The sequence below is a fragment of the Octopus sinensis genome, linkage group LG9 (assembly GCF_006345805.1).
Source record: "Octopus sinensis linkage group LG9, ASM634580v1, whole genome shotgun sequence".
NCBI lineage: Eukaryota > Metazoa > Mollusca > Cephalopoda > Octopoda > Octopodidae > Octopus > Octopus sinensis.
In genome coordinates, this window is record NC_043005.1 from 69,148,963 (window position 1) to 69,158,105 (window position 9,143).

General features: G+C 33.6%; 1 long non-coding RNA gene across 1 annotated transcript; it reads left to right on the top strand.

The window, feature by feature from the left end:
- The first annotated feature begins 691 nt into the window (after nucleotides 1–691).
- LOC118764708 lies at nucleotides 692–8,852 on the top strand. The gene is made up of 3 exons (XR_005000514.1): nucleotides 692–704; nucleotides 7,494–7,501; nucleotides 8,727–8,852. It is a non-coding gene; the product is annotated as an uncharacterized LOC118764708 (long non-coding RNA).
- Nucleotides 8,853–9,143: the final 291 nt, after the last annotated feature.

The following is a 9,143-nucleotide window of genomic DNA, read 5'->3' on the forward strand; positions in this document are numbered from 1 at the left end:
CTGCCGTAAAAATACATACAATAATTTTAATTCGTCCCACTGTTTAAGAATACCACAATGCATTCTTAAACAGTATGACACGTTACTAACCGTAAGATTTATATGTGTTACAATGACCTGAATGTTGCAAATAATTTTGCAATAGAAATAGAAATAGCATTTGCGTCGCTTTATTTAATCATCTGCACAATAAAAATGCAACAGCAAAGTGAGCACATTTCGTGTGGAATTATAAAATAAGTCTATAATTGGATTTTTAAAAAATATTATTTTGATAGAAGATTCATTTTGATAGAAGATACATATGTAATGTGTAAATGTAAATACGAATATGTGTGCTCTGTCTCAGATATGAACACAATATAAGAGAGGAGCAAACCTTCATGATCATGATTATTCTATATTTGTAGACATGTTTGTTTTTATGAATAGACAATCAAATAAAACATGAAAAAGAAATGCGGTGCCTCAAGCGTGTTTTGTTCCTGGGAAATGAGATTCCAAATTAATATTTGATTTCTATTCGATAATTTTATATCTGTCCACAGTATATGGGCAAATATTCATAAGGCATTGCATTTGTGAAATAGTAAGTAAATATCACCAAAATACAATAGAATTTATAAACCGATAAGTTATAATAAAATTTGGGTTTGAAATGAGCAAATATGAATATCATACATCTAACAAGTATAGAGAAAATTGTAATATGCAAATGCAACTCCTTTGTATACATATCATGGACATGTTGCTGATGAGTCTTGAATTTTTTTAGAGAAATTAATACTTTATGGCTCTTCTGTATAACCTATATAAGCAGAAACAATATGCAGTACAGGTAAGAATAAATCAACATGATCAGAAATAATATGCATGAAAAATGCATGAAAAAGTAAAGAAGAATGCGGTGACAGAAATTTCTTCGCAAGCTCTCTGTGCAATCTGTTGAATCGCTGTATTTTATATGAGGCTTGGTGAACAGAATCTCAGCGAATATGTACGGGTATCTTGTTAAAATTAATAAGCAAAAAGAACTCAACAATATTTATCAGTTGAGAGTTGCCTTTCAAATACATGCCATGGCAGCGAGGCATTCTATTCAAATTGTCCTCTAAAATTTATAACAATAATAGTTGCAAATTTTAGCACAACACCAACAATTTCGTGGGAGCAGTTAAGTCGATTACACCGACTCCAGTGCTCAACAGGTACTAATTTTATCGTCCAAAAGGATGAGCATCACAGTCGAACTTCGTGAGACTTGAACGTAAAATGTAAAGACAGACTGAATAACGGTAAGTGTTTTGCTGACGATTCTGCCAGCTCGCCGTTCGGGGCAATACGTTCGGGGCATGGATTAGGCGTTTTCATCGACCCTAGTCCTCAACTGCTACTTATTTTATCGACCCTGAATGCTGTTAAAGGTAGCGTTGAACGCGGTGAAATTTGAACTTAGAATCTGAAGACGTACGAAATACTGCTAAGCATTCTCCTGATTTGCTAACAGTTCTACCAACTCGCCAACAACAACAACACAAAAAATAGCAATAGTGATATAAACAATAATAATGACAATTTGAGTATGGGTACATAAATTCACTATGGCATAAGTTTAAGAAAACAAATACAAATTCACCAGCAAAGGTATATTCTGAAAAACAAACAAAACGAATAAATGCGTACGGGCAGAATATGCTTCAATTCAATGGATGAAATGAAAACATACTATTGAAAATATGTTAGATAAAATTAGCCTGAAATAGGATTAGATTATCCTTGTAAAGTTTTAAATCTACCAATACACTCTTTGATTATGTGAAAAGTATCTGTATCATGCAAGTAGAATATATTTTTCTCACTTTGTATTTGTAATAGTTGTATTTCGATAAATAAAAAGTAGTCTCAAGCAACGACTGTAAATAACTTTCAGATTTTCGTATGAGAAATGTAGAAATATTTTCCAAAATAAATTCATGATATACCTATTCAAAATGTTTTTGTTTATATTACCTGTATATGTCAGTTATATTTAGTTAACAACAAGTAGGTTATTATTTTTTCAAGATGCAACCTATAGACTGTAATTTAAAAAGAATTTACTTACATTCACAATATCGATTTGAAGACAAGTGTTCGTAATATACAATCTGTTTTAAGGAAGTGTTCCATGAAAATATATTACAAGTCAGTCTATGAAGTACATTGTATTTTTATCGGTCTCTATTATATAAACTATATTCGATATTTTATATTTTGCCTGATATGTTGATAGTCTTGCAACTTTCTTATAATATATACATTTATTGATCGATCTATCAATGTATTCCTTATTTCACATTCTGATACATGTTCCGCTATTGTGTCTGTTATTCATAAGATATTTGTGTCTCTTGTGAGTACAATACTGACTACACGTATGTTAATAATTTTCTCAGACTGCAATCAGCATGCGCTTATTATCTATGAAATATCTTTCTTATTTTAGAGAATAGGTAAATGCAAACCTAATATCATACCTATTAAAATATAATATGGCTGTAACCTTTAAAGTAAGAAAATTAATCGACACGATTTAATATGCAGTGATGTATACTTAATGGTCACTAATTTGTTTCAAAGTCAACAGCACACAACGAAGAGTTTGACACGGTACTATTGACCGTCTTACTTGACGGGCATATATTCTTCCCAGCCTCGATAGGGTGAAGGCAAATTTACCCTCATTGAGATTTTGAGCACAAACAGTAAAGAGCTGGATTAAGTGACACTAGATATTTTCTTCCCTTGTTTTAACGATTCTGCCAGATTGCAAAAAAAAAACAAAATCATTTGAAGCGTATAAGATAATTGATTAATGAGACACTCAAGAAAGTACATTAATCTGTACATCCGAATAAGGAGTCTGACATCTGAAATTTTAAAACTACATAAACACGCATGAACACATAGACATATATAAACCAACATACAAACAATCACAAACACACGCACAAACACACGCACACACACACATACACACACACACACTCACAGACGCACACACACACACACACATATATGAACGAATGGTCGGATATTTTTCCATTATCAGATTTCAGGCTTCACTACGTTCACCAAAGGGTGTTTCTCTTTCTGAGGAATAAATATGTAACATTCCGAGTTTCCAGCTGACACGTTTATTATTAAACTTATATCCAGACAGTATTGTTGTAACACATCCTAACGAGCAAACAATAACAATCGATTTACTGCTACAAACTCAGACTGCAATCAGCATGTGCTCATAATTAAATACCTTTCTTATTTTAGAGAATAGGTAACTGCAAACCTAATATCATACCTCTCCCTATATATATATATATATATATATATATATATAGGGAGAGTTTACAAAAAAAGCAAAAGACGAAAACAGGTGGTGTGCAAAACAAACAGATGTATTATTATAACGCTCAGGAATAGAAAAAGTATTTTTACCTTTCGAGCCTACGTTCTTCTACAGAAAGGGACACATAAAAAACAAGGATATATATATATATATATATTATATATATATATATATATATATATATATATTATATATATATATATATATATATATATATATATATTTATGAATGTATTTATGAATACATAAATGTATTTATGAATGGTTCTGCTCGTCTAGAGTTTTAACTTACTTTTGCCTTCTGCGTAGAGGTTTTCTTATTTGTCATGGAGGATCAACAGCTCTATTTGCAGCAACCTTTTATTGTTCTCTGCTGTGTCCACCGATTTTGTAGCCGAAGAAGGTAAGTGAATTCCCACATTAGTACCAATACGAACGAAATCTGAAATTAAGTGGTAAATTATTTTTTTCTAAGATTTATGTTGTTGCCTATCCACGATTTTTACACACAAAGGGATATACATAAACACAATTACAGAGATACTTCACACTTAAATAAGTAAAGACTCACACACAAATATATTCATATTTTTATATCAGCATTTGTTAGCAAGCTGTCACATGTATTATAATAAAATATATCCAGGATAATTTTAACTACAATACCTATTTCTTTACTACCCACAAGGGGTTATAGACAGAGAGGACAAACAAGGACAGACACACGGATTAAGTCGATTATATCGACCCCAGTGCGCAACTGGTACTTAATTTATCGACCCCGAAAGAATGAAAGGCAAAGTCGACCTCGGCGGAATTTGAACTCAGAACGTAGCGGCAGACGAAATACTGCTAAACATTTCGTCCGGCGTGCTAACGTTTCTGCCAGTTCGCCACCTTTTAACTACAATACCATGATATCTTCCTGCTATATTTGGAGCAAACTATGTTTTTTTTTAAACGATGAGCGATGTTTTTGGGACATCAGCGTGTATTTATTACTGCATCATCCCTAACTGAGATATTTATATGGAAGCAACCCTCATTGTCGTGAATTTTGATTGATAGTGTGATGAATAATCGAACAGATTGACGAGATGATGGACGCTTACAAGAACGATAACGATAACGTGTGCACTACCACAGACGTACCACCAGCACCACCAGCAACAGCACCATCTCCAGCACCACCGTCACCGCCACAAACACCCCCACCACCAATCCATCACGTCCATAGATAATCCATGATCTTGTATTTAGATGTAATCTACAATGAAGTCCCAGTTAAATATACTGGCACATTTCCAAAACAATCGCTTCTCCTCTATTGCGGTTACATGTACGTGCTTTATTCCTGAGTCATGGGTGGCTTTTAACAGTCGTTTACGTCATGAACTTAAAGTTGGTATATATAAAGTTTAGCAGAAGTATCTGAAAACTGGTAACTAACGCTTAAACTGAAATTGACGCGCATTAATCTACGTTTGATTTCTGTTTTTACACGTCATCCGCTCTCAGCTCTTTTTTCCACCATTGCCTACAAACAATGTTAAATATTATAGCATATGAAGATTTGAGCGGAACTTTCGACTCCTCGAATGCTTCCACCATCCGTCTCCTCTATATGTGCTAGTTTATATCTATTTTTTGGCTCAGAACTTTCACGTGTACTTCCATACTCCAATATTGGATACGTTTATTGGTAATTTACTTAATCCATTCAATTATGTTACTTTGCTCTAATATTTAAAACACGCACCTCTCCTTATATTGATAGCGTCTATTGTTTTTCATACTTTCTTATGATTATATATGATGTTTACTTCTCTCCTAATGTTAATGTTTGTAGACATCCCTCATACATATTGACTCTAGCAATAACCTTCCTAATAAACTTCCTACGTCAATCTCAGACGAGCACATTAAGAAGTGACAGCATTTCCATCAAACAGTATTCCCTTCTTTGTTACTACATATTTCAAATTGTTACCTAAACTTACTTTTCTAATTACTTCATTTATAAGACATTTTTGTAGAGCAGACAGGCGTCGTGAAGTAATCGTATGGTACTTGCCTTTTCGTTTCTTTTGCCATTACTTTGATTAAATTGCTTTCTTCCTATTTCTTTGCACATCATAATTATCTTTCTTTCCATACGCTACCATAGCCCATCCTTCCATTTCTCTTGCCTTCTTACTGAGGTAGCTACTTCATCCCCAATTCATATCGCACATCTCACAATCTCGCACACACTCTATCTCCTACATGTACGATATACTTTAAAAAATGTTGTCACTTTCTTTCTCTATAAATGCGCACATACATACATACATAAATATATACATACATACATTCATATATACATACATTCATACATACATACATACATACATACATACATACATACATACATACACATACATACAAGCATACATACATACATACATACATATGTGTGTGTGTATCTTTGTGTGTGTATATCTACGAAATTGCTACAAGAGTTAATATTCCACGTTCGTTTTGCAAATTTAATTTTAATTATTTGTCAACTCACTTCATAATATTATATTCTATTTATTAAGTCGAAAGCTTCCCTGATCACCTTATTTCTCTCTCAACCCATTCTCTTCCATTCGTTAAAATCCCCCCCACCAAGGTTTCTTTTTTTTTATCTTTCATCCATTTTTTGCTGTTTCTCCGGTTTTTAATTTCTTTGTCCACCTCCACACGAGGACAGAAAATCTATATGTAATGTATTGTATAAGCGGCAACGGATTTCTACAATATAGAACTTGCCTGATCATCCAGTAAACACACGTTCGAAACACCAGACTACGAAAAGATCGACTCGACCGACATATTAATATACTATTAATCTTTACCATTCTTTCGACAGTTAATACCTATTTCTTTATTACCCACAAGGGGCTAAACACAGAGGGGACAAACAAGGGCAGACATAGGTATTAAGTCGATCACATCGACCCCAGTGCGTAACTGGTACTTAATTTATCGACCCCGAAAGGATGAAAGGCAAAGTCGACCTCGGCGGAATTTGAACTCACAACGTAACGCAGACGAAATACCGCTAAGCATTTCGCCCGGCGTGCTAACGTTTCTGCCAGCTCGCCGCCTTTTCGACAGTTAATACCATTTATATGTGTGTGTATGTGCGTGTGTGTGTTTGGTGGGTGTATACATGCGTGAGTATATAAATATGTGTGTATGCAAGTTATGTATTTCGTTATACATGCATATACCCAAATGTCATATAGTCCAATTCATTCTTCAAAGATATTCCCATTTATCTCGTGAACCGACTCGCAATCATTAATCTGAGTTGTCTGGGTTATAATTATATATGAATATTCGATTGTCATTAAGACAGAATTTCTAGAAGGCCATTTTTGATTCTTTCCTATCTTCATTCACATTCACGTTATATTGTAAGTAATCAATGAGACTTGATTATGTTATAACAAGATTCTTACAATGTATTACCAGTATACTGATCAATAATTAGATAACAATTCAATATCTGTGCATATCGATAAATACACACACACACACACACGTTTATATATGCGTGTGTGTGTAACAATCTGTCTATAATTATCTCTTTCCCCCATTATCTCCCTTTCTATCTTTCTCTCTCTCGCTCTCTCACTATTTGTCTTTCTTATAAAGTGAACCAAAAGGGTCTGTCCCATCGGTAGATCTCGACATTAACACTTAGTTTTATAATTCGTGCTGATTCACAGTATTATTGTTATATATGGAGATAATGTTATCACTTCGCTGATATTGATATTACACCATCTGTAGTATTCTATCCAGAAAAGTCTGTATATTAACTATATATCCTAGCTTATGTGCATGTTTTTGTTATTTTATTCGTTCCACACTATTCCTAAATAAATTCTGTAATACTTTATGAATATGCATATAAGCGGCGCTATTTCATTAAGTGCATATACAATTCTCTTTATTTTTCCGTATCGTATCAGTTTCTTGTCATCGTAGGCTTCCTAATTGATATTAATGTTCTACCAAGTCGCTTTCTGGTACATTATTTTTTTCATGTACTTCCTTTCTTTCGCAAGAGGAAGAAACGTAGGCGTTTGTAGAAAAAAAGAGAAGAAATAATTGAAAGCAAATAACGTTTTGTATGTTAGCTGTGGAAATCAGAGATGAATGAAAAAAAACACGATTGTTTGAAAGACGGCTTACAATGACGAAATTCTTAATCTCTGAGCCAAAAATATATTGTTGTATTTGATCTTCTTCTATTTCTTCTTCTTCCTTTTCTTTTTCTTCTTCTTTTTCTTCTTCTTCTTCTTCTTCTTCTTCTTCTTCTTCATCATATTCGTCTTCTTCTTCTTCTTCTTCTTCCTTTGTGTCAGTTTTACTGGGCACTCTATTCCAATTTCCTTTATATTCTTCTTCATGCCTTCTGATATTTTCCCAACGATCCAACATTAATTGGCACTTCATTTTCCGTATTTCGTACTTAAGAGGGTTGTCTTTATCTATCTTTTCGCTTTCCTTCTTGATTCATGGGTCAAAGTGGCATGCAACTTCAACTATATAGCATATGTGATGCACCTTGTCCAGTACCACTAAGTCCGGCCTGTTATGCTCTAGCAACTGAGGTGTTTGGATTGGGGATTTCGCTAGTTTCCCACTCTGCCACTCTCTGCAGTTTGTACACATACAACGTCTTGCTTCTCTCTAGCTCCAACTTTTCGCACAGTTTTCAATGTTGCACTTTCGCTACCTTGTCGTGTCGCCACAACTTGAAGTGGTATTGGACAAGTCTAGGGCATTCGTTCCTGATACGAGCAAAATTTTCCTCCACTCTATTGCAGATGCGGCACAGCGGAGAGACTTGCTCATTCCTACAGTTCGATGTTGATTTTGTGCTGCCAGTATAGTGCTCTCAGTTTCTTTTTTAATGTTCCTTTCATCAGCCAATCCCACCCGTTTTTTCCAGCAACTGCTGTTGTTTTTGTTGGTATTATCATCATCGTCATCATCGTCATCATCATCATCATCATCATCATCATTATTATTATTATTATTATTATTGTTATTATTATTATTATTATTATTATTATTATTATATTATTATTATTATCATTATTATTATTATTATCATTATTATTATTATTATTATTCTCTATTTGACTTTTGTTTTATATTTGTACAAGTTGTCTCCAAGTCTCACCCAGAGACTTCAAGAGACAACAGACTAGAAGTTCATGTTGTTGTTATGCCTAGTGTGCCATATATTTGGTTTTGTATTTAGTGTTGTACTAGTGAATGTCTAAACAAAAAGCATACCAAAATTATGTTTGTTTTAAAACTTGAGATTACATAGACAGTATTTTGCGTAGGACATGAGCCGTTCCCATGAGCACTAGCTTTTCAATTTCTGCCATTTTGGGGTTTCCTGGTATCTGAGCTATGTAGCAATCAGCCCCTTTTGCTATCATTCCCAGGGCACCTATGACAACAGGTATTGTTTTAGTCTTCAGGTTCCACATTTTGCTGATTTCCATTTCAAGATCTTTATATTTGCTCAGTTTTTGGTAGATCTTGACAGATACGTTTATATCGATTGTGACAGTCGATTATTTTTATCATTATTATTATTATTATTATTATTATTATATTATTATTATTATTATTATTATTATTATTATTATTATTATTCAGTAGTTTTATTTTTATAGCGTGCTTTCACTTCACTACC